Source organism: Oncorhynchus keta, chromosome 2 (genome assembly GCF_023373465.1).
Source record: "Oncorhynchus keta strain PuntledgeMale-10-30-2019 chromosome 2, Oket_V2, whole genome shotgun sequence".
Classification (NCBI taxonomy): Eukaryota; Metazoa; Chordata; class Actinopteri; order Salmoniformes; family Salmonidae; genus Oncorhynchus; species Oncorhynchus keta.
The window spans coordinates 70,201,452-70,219,702 of NC_068422.1; the positions used below are offsets into that span (position 1 = coordinate 70,201,452).

At 49.2% G+C, this 18,251-nt stretch overlaps 1 pseudogene; it reads left to right on the plus strand.

Moving 5' to 3' along the window:
- LOC118362412 (unconventional myosin-Ie-like) overlaps nucleotides 1-18,251 on the plus strand; it is a 57,985-nt pseudogene that overhangs the window by 33,097 nt on the left and 6,637 nt on the right.

Genomic DNA, 18,251 nt, shown 5'->3' on the forward strand with positions numbered 1-18,251 from the left:
TCCCAGCAGCTATGTGCTACATTCTGACCAGCACACATCCATCATGGGTTTAGAGACCATGTTGTGAGTGAGGACATTCTGACTGTAGCATGATTACAAGGAATGAGTATGAAGAAAATACCATATTTGCTGGTATAACTTTCCAGTCACAGTGCAATAAAAATGCACATTTCGAGGAAGTGAAAGTCACAGTTTGGCAGGAGAGCAGCTAAAAACCACAGTTATTCAAACTTCAGCTCAGTTCCCTGAAGCTAAACAACAATGTGAGCTGAGCCACTGGCAGCCAGCGCAGAGATTTCACAGACCTGAGTTTGCTGCTTCTAAGAAAACTCACTCAAGTGGAGAACAGTCTTAGCCTGGTCTTCTATATACGTTGCCAATGTTGTCTATCAGTCCTTATTACACCCTGGTTCTCCTCTACAGAGCTTTCATCAGGGCCCTGTTTCCAGATAACCTCAACGCCGAAAAGAAAGGCCGGCCGACGACAGCGGGCAGTAAAATCAAGGTGTGTTGAGCTGCTGTGAGACGTGTGTTTGTACACCGTACATCAGTGACATGGGTGTATCTATGGGCCACGCGGCTACCTGACCTTATCACTCTCTGTCAGGTGCAAATCCAGAGCCTGCAGATTAAACGCAAATTCACTCCAGTGTTGTTTTAGTGTCGTCTCTGTGTTCCAGTGATGATAGTTTTAATCAGGGACGTGGTGCCATGTTCTCTCTCTGACATGCATCAGTATCTCTTAATCACAAAGATACCACCTTGTAATCAGTCGCGTCAGTGCTGTGTCCCTGAACACTACAGCTTGGAGTACAAACAGTGATTCAGCAACAACATGTAGATACAGTTTATATGTTTTAAACACAAACTATTCTTCATCCTCCTCCTCTTCTTCCTCCTACTTCTCCATTCAGAAACAAGCGAATGACCTGGTCCAGACGCTGATGAAGTGCACCCCTCACTACATCCGCTGCATCAAACCCAATGAGACCAAGAAGCCCAAGGACTGGGAGGAGAGCCGGTGAGTGTCTGAACACTGAAATGTCAGGGAACTGCAAAACACCCCGTCTTTGAGATGTGTGTGAAAGTGTCAAACTAAACCGATTTTTATTACATCATTTACAGTCCGTTCTGGAGATTGTCAATTGATATTGAGCAGGATATCACATTACTCAACTCAATGTTGTTAGGTCTGCTTGTTGAATCACTCACTGGTATTGTATTTCCCTGTTCGGGCCTCTTTAAAAGACTGGGTGATGGAGGAAGTCTCTGAGACACTCCAACTCCCTCTGTTTTTCCTTCCCGCTCTTCCTTCCCTGGTACAAGATGTACTGATGCAGGGTGCTGTGTTGTTGGGGCCTAATGGTCTTCCTGTTGTGAGCAGCAGTGAGCTGGGCTCAGGCTCAGGCTCAGGTCGGACTGCCTAATTAGCACCAGAACTGCTGTTTTCACAGGAAGCCTGGGTGCATTCTTTAGTTCCTTACAGTATCCTTAGTGTTGGAACATATCAATTATGTTATAGCCCCACCATGAGGTTCAACATAATATAGAATTGGTCTATTTAGATTTATCTTAGAAATGGAGGAAGGTAGATGCTGACAGATGAACGTCTTCACTGCTATATCTTTGTGGTGAAGGGTTGGTTGAAGCAGCTGACCAACCTTCTTCATACATCCCAGCCAGACTGACACTGTATTCCCCTCTCTCTTCTTTCTTCAGGGTAAAGCACCAAGTGGAGTACCTGGGCCTGAAGGAGAACATCAGGGTGAGGCGTGCTGGCTATGCCTACCGCAGAGTCTTCAGGAAGTTCCTCAACAGGTAAGGCCCTTCCTTCTGAGGGAGAGTGGCATAACGGAATGAATGAATTCTACACTTTCAGTGTATATCAAATCAAATTTTATTGGTCACATACACATGTTTAGCAGATGTTATTGCGAGTGTAGCGAAATGCTTGTGCTTCTAGTTTCGACAGTGCAGCAATATCTAGCAAGTAATATCTAACAATTTCATAACATATACCCAATACACACAAATCTAAGAAAAGGAATGGAACTAAGAATATATAAACTCAACAAAAAAGAACGTCCCTTTTTCAGGACCCTGTCTTTCAAAGATTATTTGTAAAAATCCAAATAACTTCACAGATCTTCATTGTAAAGGGTTTAAACATGCTTGTTTAATGAACCATAAACAATTAATGAACATGCACCTGTGGAACGGTCATTAAGACACTAACAGCTTACAGATGGTAGGCAATCAATTTCTGTCTGTGGAACTTGTTCAGTTTATGTCTCAGTTGTTGAATCTTATGTTCATACAAATATTATACAAATACAAATAAACGCAGTTGACAGCGAGAGGACGTTTCTTTTTCTGCTGAGTTTATATGTACAGTTGAAGTCGGAAGTCTTCATACACTTAGGTTGGAGTCCTTTAAAACTAGTTTTTCAACCACTCCACAAATTTCTTGTTAACAAACTATAGTTTTGGCCAGTCTGTTAGGACATCTACTTTGTGCATGATGCAAGTCATTTTTCCAACAATTGTTTACCGACACTATTTCACTTATAATTCACTGTATCACAATTCCAGTGGGTCAGAAGTTTACATACACTAAGTTGACTGTGCCTTTTTAAACAACTTGGAAAATTCCAGAAAATGTCATGGCTTTCGAAGCTTCTAATAGGCTAATTGACATAATTTGAGTCAATTGGAGGTGTACCTGTGGATGTACTTTAAGGCCTACCTTCAAACTCAGTACCTCTTTGCTTGACATCATGGGAAAATCAAAAGAAATCAGTCAAGTCCTCAGAAAAAAATTTGTAGATCTCCACAAGTCTGGTTCATCCTTGAGAGCCATTTCCAAATGCCTGAAGGTACCATGTTCATCTGTACAAACAATAGTATGCAAATATAAACACCAGGGGACCACGCAGCTGTCATACCGCTCAGGAAGAAGACCCGTTCTGTCTCCTTGTGATGAACGTACTGAAAAGTGCAAATCAATCCCAGAACAACAGCAAAGGACCTTGTGAAGATGCTGGAGGAAACAGGTACAAAAGTATCTATATCCACAGTAAAACGAGTCCTATATCAACATAACCTGAAAGGCCGCTCAGCAACGAAGAAGCCACTGCTCCAAAACCGCCATAAAAAGCCAGACTACGGTTTGCAACTGCACATGGGGACAAAGATCGTACTTTTTGTCCTCTGGTCTGATAAAACAAAATAGAACTGTTTGACCATAATAACCATCGTTATGTTTGGTGGAAAAAGGGGGAGGCTTGCAAGCCGAAGAACACCATCCCAACCGTGAAGCACAGGGGAGGCAGCATCATGTTGTGGGGGTGCTTTGCTGCAGGAGGGACTGTTGCACTTCACAAAATAGATGGCCTCATGAGGAAGGGAAATGATGTGGATATATTGAAGCAACATCTCAAGACATCAGTCAGGAAGTTAAAGCTTGGTCACAAACGGGTCTTCCAAATGGACAATGACCCCAAGCATACTTTGTGACAAAATGGCTTAAGGAGAACAAAGTCAAGATATTGGAGTAGCCAATATCACAAATCCCTGACCTCAATCCTATAGTAAATTTGTGGGCAGAACTGAAAAAGCATGTGCGAGCAAGGCCTACGAACCAGTTACACCAGCTCTGTCAGGAGGAATCGTCTGACCCACTGGGAATGTGATGAAAGAAATAAAGCTGAAATAAATAATTCTCATTACTATTATTCTGACATTTCACATTCTTAAAATAAAGTGGTGATCCTAACTGACCTAAAACGGGGAATTTTTACTAGGATTAAATGTCAGGGATTGTGAAGAACTGAGTTCAAATGTATTTGGCTAAGGTGTATGTAAACTTCTGACTTGAACTGTATGAGTCTCTTTCATGTGACACTATCTTCCCTGCCCTTCCAGAATAAGAACGGCAGTTGGTTTCTGTATGCCTCTATCCCAGTCAGCAGCATAGGGTAGGGCGGTCTCTCTCTCATCTCTCTCAGGAAAAGGACACAGGGTCGGCATTTGCAGGCAGTCGGGAAGTGTTCACTTTGCTAATGTTAGTGTTGGCAGGCTAAAAGGAACAGGCTGTGGGGTGTGCTGAGCCTGCTGATGAGAACCACTGCTATAGAACACAGGGAGAGCTCAGGGCTTCTGTTGTCAGATTTATACACATGCAGTGCCTTGCGAAAGTATTCGGTCCCCTTGAACTTTGCGACCTTTTGCCACATTTCAGGCTTCAAACATAAAGATATAAAACTGCACGCCCAATGTTTCAGTTTTTGATTTGTTAAAAAAGTTTGAAATATCCAATAAATGTCGTTCCACTTCATGATTGTGTCCCACTTGTTGTTGATTCTTCACAAAAAAATACAGTTTTATATCTTTATGTTTGAAGCCTGAAATGTGGCAAAAGGTCGCAAAGTTCAAGGGGGCCGAATACTTTCGCAAGGCACTGTACTCTATAAGAGTCATCGTGAAAAAGCACTGCTGAGTTTCGAGTTTGGTTACTGTATTGTTAGACTTGTGGTGTGGTGAATGTATTTTCTTAATATGCCCCAGGCCTCTTTCTTCTCCCTTGCATCATCCAGGACAAGGATAGCAATAGTATATGCTTCATCTCTCGCAAATGCTGCAACATGTCCACATTTTTAAAATGAGGGTTTAGTTGTGGATTTTTCTCTCAATTTTTCTCTTCATCTAATTATCTCTCTCTCCGTCATTATGTTCCTCAGGTATGCCATCCTGACTAAGGAGTCGTGGCCTACATGGCGTGGAGATGAGAAGCAGGGTGTTCTTCATCTCCTACGTGCAGTCAACATGGACCAGGACCAGTTCCAGCTTGGACGCACAAAGGTCTTCATCAAAGCACCTGAGTCGGTAAGACCACCCCCTCTGACCTGCACCGCCCGTCTCTGACCTGCCTACATACAGTTATACCGCCTCTCTCTGACCTGCACCGCCCGTCTCTGACCTGCCTACATACAGTTATACCGCCCCTCTCTGACCTGCACCGCCCGTCTCTGACCTGCCTACATACAGTTATACCGCCCCTCTCTGACCTGCACCGCCCGTCTCTGACATGCCTACATACAGTTATACCGCCCCTCTCTGACCTGCACCGCCCGTCTCTGACCTGCCTACATACAGTTATACCGCCTCTCTGACCTGCACCGCCCGTCTCTGACCTGCCTACATACAGTTATACCGCCTCTCTCTGACCTGCACCGCCCGTCTCTGACCTGCCTACATACAGTTATACCGCCCCTCTCTGACCTGCACCGCCCGTCTCTGACCTGCCTACATACAGTTATACCGCCCCTCTCTGACCTGCCTACATACAGTTATACCGCCCCTCTCTGACCTGCCTACATACAGTTATACCGCCCCTCTCTGACCTGCACCGCCCGTCTCTGACCTGCCTACATACAGTTATACCGCCCCTCTCTGACCTGCACCGCCCGTCTCTGACCTGCCTACATACAGTTATACCGCCCCTCTCTGACCTGCCTACATACAGTTATACCGCCCCTCTCTGACCTGCCTACATACAGTTATACCGCCCCTCTCTGACCTGCACCGCCCGTCTCTGACCTGCCTACATACAGTTATACCGCCCCTCTCTGACCTGCACCGCCCGTCTCTGACATGCCTACATACAGATATACCGCCCCTCTCTGACCTGCCTACATACAGTTATACCGCCCCTCTCTGACCTGCACCGCCCGTCTCTGACCTGCCTACATACAGTTATACCGCCCCTCTCTGACCTGCCTACATACAGTTATACCGCCCCTCTCTGACCTGCCTACATACAGTTATACCGCCCCTCTCTGACCTGCACCGCCCGTCTCTGACCTGCCTACATACAGTTATACCGCCCCTCTCTGACCTGCCTACATACAATTATACCGCCCCTCTCTGACCTGCCTACATACAGTTATACCGCCCCTCTCTGACCTGCACCGCCCGTCTCTGACCTGCCTACATACAGTTATACCGCCCCTCTCTGACCTGCCTACATACAGTTATACCGCCCCTCTCTGACCTGCCTACATACAGTTATACCGCCCCTCTCTGACCTGCCTACATACAGTTATACCGCCCGTCTCTGACATGCCTACATACAGATATACCGCCCCTCTCTGACCTGCCTACATACAGTTATACCGCCCCTCTCTGACATGCCTACATAGTTATACTGCCCCTCTCTGACCTGCCTACATACAGTTATACCGCCCCTCTCTGACATGCCTACATACAGTTATACCGCCCCTCTCTGACATGCCTACATACAGTTATACCGCCCCTCTCTGACATGCCTACATACAGTTATACCGCCCCTCTCTGACATGCCTACATACTGTTATACCGCCCCTCTGACATGCCTACATACAGTTATACCGCCCCTCTCTGACATGCCTACATACAGTTATACCGCCCCTCTCTGACCTGCCTACATACAGTTATACCGCCCCTCTCTGACATGCCTACATACAGTTATACCGCCCCTCTCTGACATGCCTACATACAGATATACCGCCCCTCTCTGACATGCCTACATACAGTTATACCGCCCCTCTCTGACATGCCTACATACAGATATACCGCCCCTCTCTGACTTGCCTACATACAGTTATACCGCCCGTCTCTGACCTGCCTACATACAGTTATACCGCCCTCTCTGACATGCCTACATACAGTTATACCGCCCCTCTCTGACATGCCTACATACAGTTATACCGCCCCTCTCTGACATGCCTACATACAGTTATACCACCCCTCTCTGACATGCCTACATACAGTTATACCGCCCGTCTCTGACATGCCTACATACAGATATACCGCCCCTCTCTGACATGCCTACATACAGTTATACCGCCCCTCTCTGACATGCCTACATACAGTTATACCGCCCCTCTCTGACCTGCCTACATACAGTTATACCGCCCCTCTCTGACCTGCCTACATACAGTTATACCGCCCCTCTCTGACATGCCTACATACAGTTATACCGCCCCTCTCTGACATGCCTACATACAGTTATACCGCCCCTCTCTGACCTGCCTACATACAGTTATACCGCCCCTCTCTGACCTGAACCGCCCGTCTCTGACCTGCCTACATACAGTTATACCGCCCCTCTCTGACCTGCCTACATACAGTTATACCGCCCCTCTCTGACCTGCCTACATACAGTTATACCGCCTCTCTCTGACCTGCCTACATACAGTTATACCGCCCCTCTCTGACCTGCCTACATACAGTTATACCGCCCCTCTCTGACCTGCCTACATACAGTTATACCGCCTCTCTCTGACCTGCCTACATACAGTTATACCGCCCCTCTCTGACCTGCCTACATACAGTTATACCGCCTCTCTCTGACCTGCACCGCCCGTCTCTGACCTGCCTACATACAGTTATACCGCCTCTCTCTGACCTGCACCGCCCGTCTCTGACCTGCCTACATACAGTTATACCGCCCCTCTCTGACCTGCCTACATACAGTTATACCGCCCCTCTCTGACCTGCACCGCCCGTCTCTGACATGCCTACATACAGTTATACCGCCCCTCTCTGACCTGCCTACATACAGTTATACCGCCCCTCTCTGACCTGCCTACATACAGTTATACCGCCCCTCTCTGACCTGCCTACATACAGTTATACCGCCCGTCTCTGACCTGCACCGCCCGTCTCTGACATGCCTACATACAGTTATACCGCCCCTCTCTGACCTGCCTACATACAGTTATACCGCCCCTCTCTGACCTGCACTGCCCGTCTCTGACCTGCCTACATACAGTTATACCGCCCCTCTCTGACATGCCTACATACAGTTATACCGCCTCTCTCTGACCTGCACCGCCCGTCTCTGACATGCCTACATACAGTTATACCGCCCCTCTCTGACCTGCCTACATACAGTTATACCGCCCCTCTCTGACATGCCTACATACAGTTATACCGCCCCTCTCTGACCTGCCTACATACAGTTATACCGCCCCTCTCTGACCTGCCTACATACAGTTATACCGCCCCTCTCTGACATGCCTACATACAGATATACCGCCCTCTCTGACATGCCTACATACAGTTATACCGCCCCTCTCTGACATGCCTACATACAGTTATACCGCCCCTCTCTGACATGCCTACATACAGATATACCGCCCCTCTCTGACATGCCTACATACAGTTATACCGCCCCTCTCTGACATGCCTACATACAGTTATACCGCCCCTCTCTGACATGCCTACATACAGTTATACCGCCCCTCTCTGACATGCCTACATACAGTTATACCGCCCCTCTCTGACATGCCTACATACAGTTATACCGCCCCTCTCTGACATGCCTACATACAGTTATACCGCCCCTCTCTGACATGCCTACATACAGATATACCGCCCCTCTCTGACATGCCTACATACAGTTATACGCGCCCTCTCTGACATGCCTACATACAGTTATACCGCCCTCTCTGACATGCCTACATACAGTTATACCGCCCCTCTCTGACATGCCTACATACAGTTATACCGCCCTCTCTGACCTGCACCGCCCGTCTCTGACATGCCTACATACAGATATACCGCCCCTCTCTGACCTGCCTACATACAGATATACCGCCCCTATCTTACCTGCCTACATACAGATATACCGCCCCTCTCTGACCTGCCTACATACAGATATACCGCCCCTCTCTGACATGCCTACATACAGTTATACCGCCCCTCTCTGACCTGCACCGCCCGTCTCTGACATGCCTACATACAGATATACCGCCCCTCTCTGACCTGCCTACATACAGATATACCGCCCCTCTCTGACATGCCTACATACAGTTATACCGCCCCTCTCTGACATGCCTACATACAGTTATACCGCCCCTCTCTGACATGCCTACATACAGTTATACCGCCCCTCTCTGACATGCCTACATACAGTTATACCGCCCCTCTCTGACATGCCTACATACAGTTATACCGCCCCTCTCTGACATGCCTACATACAGATATACCGCCCCTCTCTGACATGCCTACATACAGTTATACCGCCCCTCTCTGACATGCCTACATACAGTTATACCGCCCCTCTCTGACATGCCTACATACAGTTATACCGCCCCTCTCTGACATGCCTACATACAGTTATACCGCCCCTCTCTGACATGCCTACATACAGTTATACCGCCCCTCTCTGACATGCCTACATACAGATATACCGCCCCTCTCTGACATGCCTACATACAGTTATACCGCTCCTCTCTGACATGCCTACATACAGTTATACCGCCCCTCTCTGACATGCCTACATACAGTTATACCGCCCCTCTCTGACATGCCTACATACAGTTATACCGCCCCTCTCTGACATGCCTACATACAGTTATACCGCCCCTCTCTGACATGCCTACATACAGTTATACCGCCCCTCTCTGACATGCCTACATACAGATATACCGCCCTCTCTGACATGCCTACATACAGTTATACCGCCCCCTCTGACATGCCTACATACAGTTATACCGCCCTCTCTGACATGCCTACATACAGTTATACCGCCCCTCTCTGACATGCCTACATACAGTTATACCGCCCCTCTCTGACATGCCTACATACAGTTATACCGCCCCTCTCTGACCTGCACCGCCCGTCTCTGACATGCCTACATACAGATATACCGCCCCTCTCTGACCTGCCTACATACAGATATACCGCCCCTATCTTACCTGCCTACATACAGATATACCGCCCCTCTCTGACCTGCCTACATACAGATATACCGCCCCTCTCTGACATGCCTACATACAGTTATACCGCCCCTCTCTGACCTGCACCGCCCGTCTCTGACATGCCTACATACAGATATACCGCCCCTCTCTGACCTGCCTACATACAGTTATACCGCCCCTCTCTGACCTGCCTACATACAGTTATACCGCCCCTCTCTGACCTGCACCGCCCGTCTCTGACCTGCCTACATACAGTTATACCGCCCTCTCTGACCTGCCTACATACAGTTATACCGCCCCTCTCTGACATGCCTACATACAGTTATACAGCCTCTCTCTGACCTGCCTACATACAGTTATACCGCCCCTCTCTGACCTGCCTACATACAGTTATACCGCCTCTCTCTGACCTGCCTACATACAGATATACCGCCCTCTCTTACCTGCCTACATACAGATATACCGCCCCTCTCTGACCTGCCTACATACAGATATACCGCCCCTCTCTGACATGCCTACATACAGATATACCGCCCCTCTCTGACCTGCCTACATACAGTTATACCGCCCTCTCTGACCTGCACCGCCCGTCTCTGACCTGCCTACATACAGTTATACCGCCCCTCTCTGACCTGCCTACATACAGTTATACCGCCTCTCTCTGACCTGCCTACATACAGTTATACCGCCCCTCTCTGACCTGCCTACATACAGTTATACCGCCCCTCTCTGACCTGCCTACATACAGTTATACCGCCCCTCTCTGACCTGCCTACATACAGTTATACCGCCCCTCTCTGACCTGCCTACATACAGTTATACCGCCCCTCTCTGACCTGCCTACATACAGTTATACCGCCTCTCTCTGACCTGCCTACATACAGTTATACCGCCCCTCTCTGACCTGCCTACATACAGATATACCGCCCCTCTCTGACATGCCTACATACAGTTATACCGCCCCTCTCTGACATGCCTACATACAGTTATACCGCCCCTCTCTGACATGCCTACATACAGTTATACCGCCCCTCTCTGACATGCCTACATACAGTTATACCGCCCCTCTCTGACATGCCTACATACAGTTATACCGCCCCTCTCTGACATGCCTACATACAGTTATACCGCCCCTCTCTGACATGCCTACATACAGTTATACCGCCCCTCTCTGACATGCCTACATACAGTTATACCGCCCCTCTCTGACATGCCTACATACAGTTATACCGCCCCTCTCTGACATGCCTACATACAGTTATACCGCCCCTCTCTGACATGCCTACATACAGTTATACCGCCCCCTCTCTGACATGCCTACATACAGTTATACCGCCCCTCTGACATGCCTACATACAGTTATACCGCCCCTCTCTGACATGCCTACATACAGTTATACCGCCCCTCTCTGACATGCCTACATACAGTTATACCGCCCTCTCTGACATGCCTACATACAGTTATACCGCCCCTCTCTGACATGCCTACATACAGTTATACCGCCCCTCTCTGACATGCCTACATACAGTTATACCGCCCCTCTCTGACATGCCTACATACAGTTATACCGCCCCTCTCTGACATGCCTACATACAGATATACCGCCCCTCTCTGACATGCCTACATACAGTTATACCGCCCCTCTCTGACATGCCTACATACAGTTATACCGCCCCTCTCTGACATGCCTACATACAGTTATACCGCCCCTCTCTGACATGCCTACATACAGTTATACCGCCCCTCTCTGACCTGCACCGCCCGTCTCTGACATGCCTACATACAGATATACCGCCCCTCTCTGACCTGCCTACATACAGATATACCGCCCCTATCTTACCTGCCTACATACAGATATACCGCCCCTCTCTGACCTGCCTACATACAGATATACCGCCCCTCTCTGACATGCCTACATACAGTTATACCGCCCCTCTCTGACCTGCACCGCCCGTCTCTGACATGCCTACATACAGATATACCGCCCCTCTCTGACCTGCCTACATACAGTTATACCGCCCCTCTCTGACCTGCCTACATACAGTTATACCGCCCCTCTCTGACCTGCACCGCCCGTCTCTGACCTGCCTACATACAGTTATACCGCCCCTCTCTGACCTGCCTACATACAGTTATACCGCCCCTCTCTGACCTGCCTACATACAGTTATACCGCCCCTCTCTGACCTGCCTACATACAGTTATACCGCCCCTCTCTGACCTGCCTACATACAGTTATACCGCCCCTCTCTGACCTGCCTACATACAGTTATACCGCCCCTCTCTGACATGCCTACATACAGTTATACCGCCTCTCTCTGACATGCCTACATACAGTTATACCGCCTCTCTGACCTGCCTACATACAGTTATACCGCCCCTCTCTGACCTGCCTACATACAGTTATACCGCTCTCTCTGACCTGCCTACATACAGATATACCGCCCCTCTCTTACCTGCCTACATACAGATATACCGCCCCTCTCTGACCTGCCTACATACAGATATACCGCCCTCTCTGACATGCCTACATACAGATATACCGCCCCTCTCTGACCTGCCTACATACAGTTATACCGCCCTCTCTGACCTGCCTACATACAGTTATACCGCCCTCTCTGACCTGCACCGCCCGTCTCTGACCTGCCTACATACAGTTATACCGCCCCTCTCTGACCTGCCTACATACAGTTATACCGCCCTCTCTGACATGCCTACATACAGTTATACAGCCTCTCTGACCTGCCTACATACAGTTATACCGCCCCTCTCTGACCTGCCTACATACAGTTATACCGCCTCTCTCTGACCTGCCTACATACAGATATACCGCCCCTCTCTTACCTGCCTACATACAGATATACCGCCCCTCTCTGACCTGCCTACATACAGATATACCGCCCCTCTCTGACATGCCTACATACAGATATACCGCCCCTCTCTGACCTGCCTACATACAGTTATACCGCGCCCCTCTCTGACCTGCACCGCCCGTCTCTGACCTGCCTACATACAGTTATACCGCCCCCCTCTCTGACCTGCCTACATACAGTTATACCTGACCTGCCTACATCAGTTATACTCTGACCTGCCTACATACAGTTATACCGCCCTCTCTGACCTGCCTACATACAGTTATACCGCCCCTCTCTGACCTGCCTACATACAGTTATACCGCCCCTCTCTGACCTGCCTACATACAGTTATACCGCCCCCTCTCTGACCTGCCTACATACAGTTATACCGCCCCTCTCTGACCTGCCTACATACAGTTATACCGCCCCTCTCTGACCTGCCTACATACAGATATACCGCCCCTCTCTGACATGCCTACATACAGTTATACCGCCCCTCTCTGACATGCCTACATACAGTTATACCGCCCCTCTCTGACATGCCTACATACAGTTATACCGCCCTCTCTGACATGCCTACATACAGTTATACCGCCCCTCTCTGACATGCCTACATACAGTTATACCGCCCCTCTCTGACATGCCTACATACAGATATACCGCCCCTCTCTGACATGCCTACATACAGTTATACCGCCCCTCTCTGACATGCCTACATACAGTTATACCGCCCTCTCTGACATGCCTACATACAGTTATACCGCCCCTCTCTGACATGCCTACATACAGTTATACCGCCCCTCTCTGACATGCCTACATACAGTTATACCGCCCCTCTCTGACATGCCTACATACAGTTATACCGCCCCTCTCTGACATGCCTACATACAGATATACCGCCTCTCTGACATGCCTACATACAGTTATACCGCCCCTCTCTGACATGCCTACATACAGTTATACCGCCCCTCTCTGACATGCCTACATACAGTTATACCGCCCTCTCTGACATGCCTACATACAGTTATACCGCTCCTCTCTGACATGCCTACATACAGTTATACCGCCCCTCTCTGACATGCCTACATACAGTTATACCGCCCCTCTCTGACATGCCTACATACAGATATACCGCCCCTCTCTGACATGCCTACATACAGTTATACCGCCCCTCTCTGACATGCCTACATACAGTTATACCGCCCCTCTCTGACATGCCTACATACAGTTATACCGCCCCTCTCTGACATGCCTACATACAGTTATACCGCCCTCTCTGACCTGCACCGCCCGTCTCTGACATGCCTACATACAGATATACCGCCCCTCTCTGACCTGCCTACATACAGATATACCGCCCCTATCTTACCTGCCTACATACAGATATACCGCCCTCTCTGACCTGCCTACATACAGATATACCGCCCCTCTCTGACATGCCTACATACAGTTATACCGCCCCTCTCTGACCTGCACCGCCCGTCTCTGACATGCCTACATACAGATATACCGCCCCTCTCTGACCTGCCTACATACAGTTATACCGCCCTCTCTGACCTGCCTACATACAGTTATACCGCCCCTCTCTGACCTGCACCGCCCGTCTCTGACCTGCCTACATACAGTTATACCGCCCCTCTCTGACCTGCCTACATACAGTTATACCGCCCCTCTCTGACCTGCCTACATACAGTTATACCGCCCCTCTCTGACCTGCCTACATACAGTTATACCGCCCCTCTCTGACCTGCCTACATACAGTTATACCGCCCTCTCTGACCTGCCTACATACAGTTATACCGCCCCTCTCTGACCTGCCTACATACAGTTATACCGCCCCTCTCTGACATGCCTACATACAGTTATACCGCCTCTCTCTGACCTGCCTACATACAGTTATACCGCCCCTCTCTGACCTGCCTACATACAGTTATACCGCCTCTCTCTGACCTGCCTACATACAGATATACCGCCCCTCTCTTACCTGCCTACATACAGATATACCGCCCCTCTCTGACCTGCCTACATACAGATATACCGCCCCTCTCTGACATGCGTACATACAGATATACCGCCCCTCTCTGACCTGCCTACATACAGTTATACCGCCCCTCTCTGACCTGCACCGCCCGTCTCTGACCTGCCTACATACAGTTATACCGCCCCTCTCTGACCTGCCTACATACAGTTATACCGCCTCTCTCTGACCTGCCTACATACAGTTATACCGCCCCTCTCTGACCTGCCTACATACAGTTATACCGCCTCTCTCTGACCTGCCTACATACAGTTATACCGCCCCTCTCTGACCTGCCTACATACAGTTATACCGCCCCTCTCTGACCTGCCTACATACAGTTATACCGCCCCTCTCTGACCTGCCTACATACAGTTATACCGCCCCTCTCTGACCTGCCTACATACAGTTATACCGCCCCTCTCTGACATGCCTACATACAGTTATACCGCCCCTCTCTGACATGCCTACATACAGTTATACCGCCCCTCTCTGACATGCCTACATACAGTTATACCGCCCCTCTCTGACCTGCCTACATACAGATATACCGCCCCTCTCTGACCTGCACCGCCTGTCTCTGACATGCCTACATACAGATATACCGCCCCTCTCTGACATGCCTACATACAGATATACCGCCCCTCTCTGACCTGCCTACATACAGATATACCGCCCCTCTCTGACCTGCACCGCCCGTCTCTGACCTGCCTACATATAGTTATACCGCCCCTCTCTGACCTGCCTACATACAGTTATACCGCCCCTCTCTGACCTGCACCGCCCGTCTCTGACATGCCTACATACAGATATACCGCCCCTCTCTGACCTGCCTACATACAGATATACCGCCCCTCTCTGACCTGCCTACATACAGATATACCGCCCCTCTCTGACCTGCCTACATACAGATATACCGCCCCTCTCTGACATGCCTACATACAGATATACCGCCCCTCTCTGACCTGCCTACATACAGTTATACCGCCCCTCTCTGACCTGCACCGCCCGTCTCTGACATGCCTACATACAGATATACCGCCCCTCTCTGACATGCCTACATACAGATATACCGCCCCTCTCTGACCTGCCTACATACAGATATACCGCCCCTCTCTGACCTGCACTGCCTGTCTCTGACATGCCTACATACAGATATACCGCCCCTCTCTGACATGCCTACATACAGATATACCGCCCCTCTCTGACCTGCCTACATACAGATATACCGCCCCCTCTGACCTGCACCGCCCGTCTCTGACCTGCCTACATACAGTTATACCGCCCCTCTCTGACCTGCCTACATACAGTTATACCGCCCCTCTCTGACCTGCACCGCCCGTCTCTGACATGCCTACATACAGATATACCGCCCCTCTCTGACCTGCCTACATACAGATATACCGCCCCTCTCTGACCTGCCTACATACAGATATACCGCCCCTCTCTGACCTGCCTACATACAGATATACCGCCCCTCTCTGACATGCCTACATACAGATATACCGCCCCTCTCTGACATGCCTACATACAGATATACCGCCCCTCTCTGACCTGCCTACATACAGATATACCGCCCCTCTATGACATGCCTACATACAGATATACCGCCCCTCTCTGACATGCCTACATACAGTTATACCGCCCCTCTCTGACCTGCCTACATACAGTTAGACTACTCCTCTCTGACCTGCCTACATACAGTTAGACTACTCCTCTCTGACCTGCCTACATACAGTTAGACTACTCCTCTCTGACCTGCCTACATACAGTTAGACTACTCCTCTCTGACCTGCCTACATGCAGTTAGACTACTCCTCTCTGACCTGCCTACATACAGTTAGACTACTCCTCTCTGACCTGCCTACATACAGTTAGACTACTCCTCTCTGACATGCCTACATACAGTTAGACTACTCCTCTCTCTGACATGCCTACATACAGTTAGACTACTCCTCTCTGACCTGCCTCCATACAGTTAGACTACTCCTCTCTCTGACATGCCTACATACAGTTAGACTACTCCTCTCTGACCTGCCTCCATACAGTTAGACTACTCCTCTCTGACCTGCCTCCATACAGTTAGACTACTCCTCTCTGACCTGCCTCCATACAGTTAGACTACTCCTCTCTGACCTGCCTCCATACAGTTAGACTACTCCTCTCTGACCTGCCTCCATACAGTTAGACTACTCCTCTCTGACCTGCCTCCATACAGTTAGACTACTCCTCTCTGACCTGCCTCCATACAGTTAGACTACTCCTCTCTGACCTGCCTCCATACAGTTAGACTACTCCTCTCTGACCTGCCTACATACAGTTAGACTACTCCTCTCTGACCTGCCTACATACAGTTAGACTACTCCTCTCTGACATGCCTACATACAGTTAGACTACTCCTCTCTCTGACATGCCTACATACAGTTAGACTACTCCTCTCTGACCTGCCTCCATACAGTTAGACTACTCCTCTCTGACCTGCCTCCATACAGTTAGACTACTCCTCTCTGACCTGCCTCCATACAGTTAGACTACTCCTCTCTGACCTGCCTACATAAAGGGAGTATCTACAGTGAATATGTACTGTAAACTGGCCTCTTTCAGTAAGTATACCCATTCAAGTAACCCATTCCATGAAACTGTACCACCAACCTGCCTTCGTCCAATGAAAATACCACCTACCTAACTTTCTTCTAATAGGTTAGAACAGGCGTAGAATTAGACCTCTCATAGGCTGCAGGCTGCCATGGTGTTGTTGACATATGCGTTGGCATGCAATAATTCTGTTGTCAGGGAGAGAAATCCAAGACTCAAGAGTTTTTAGACTGCACACCATAAAAGGTAGTAAAGTAGTATGCAGGAACATGTCAGTATATCTGTGATTGGGGAGCGGGTTAGACACCGCTCTGGTGCCCACGTCAGAGCTGTTGAGTCAACACTACACTGGAACTCATACACAAGTGCGAGTCTGTGGTCAAGGAGGTGGTGGGACATTGGATGGTGTTTTTTCCACCGTAACTGCACTTTTTCCCACTGCTCCAATGAAAGCTGTGCTTGTGGCTAGCCTGTGAGATCACTTATTGACATCTGTACACACATGCGTGAAGATACATTACATAGTCCTGAATCAGGCCTTGTGTGAGTTCAGCAGCAGACTGCCAAGTTCCCCATCCCCCCTCCCCCTCATTGCCCTCCTGAGCCGATGTGACTGATGAGTGCTTATGAAACACAAATATCACACAGGGGCGGACCCTGCGATTACCAAGCTGCCAGGCTTCTCAAAACAAACCTCCCTCTGATAAGACGCTGACACAGTCATTAGTTCATGGCTAAATCATTTTTTTTTCTCTTCATATAATTAGATGACATAGTTTGAGTCCAGGCCAAGAGTAGAATCACTCTCTCTTCAGAGTAGACCATCTCACAAGGTGCTAATCGATAACCCTGTGAGACACTGTCAGAGGTGTCACACTGTCAGGTGCTGCTCAGAGTTAAAGGTCTGGGTGGCTCAAACACACTCCCAGCCCAGATTAAACACACTCCCAGCCCAGATTAAACACACTCCCAGCCCAGATTAAACACACTCCCAGCCCAGATTAAACACACTCCCAGCCCAGATTAAACACACTCCCAG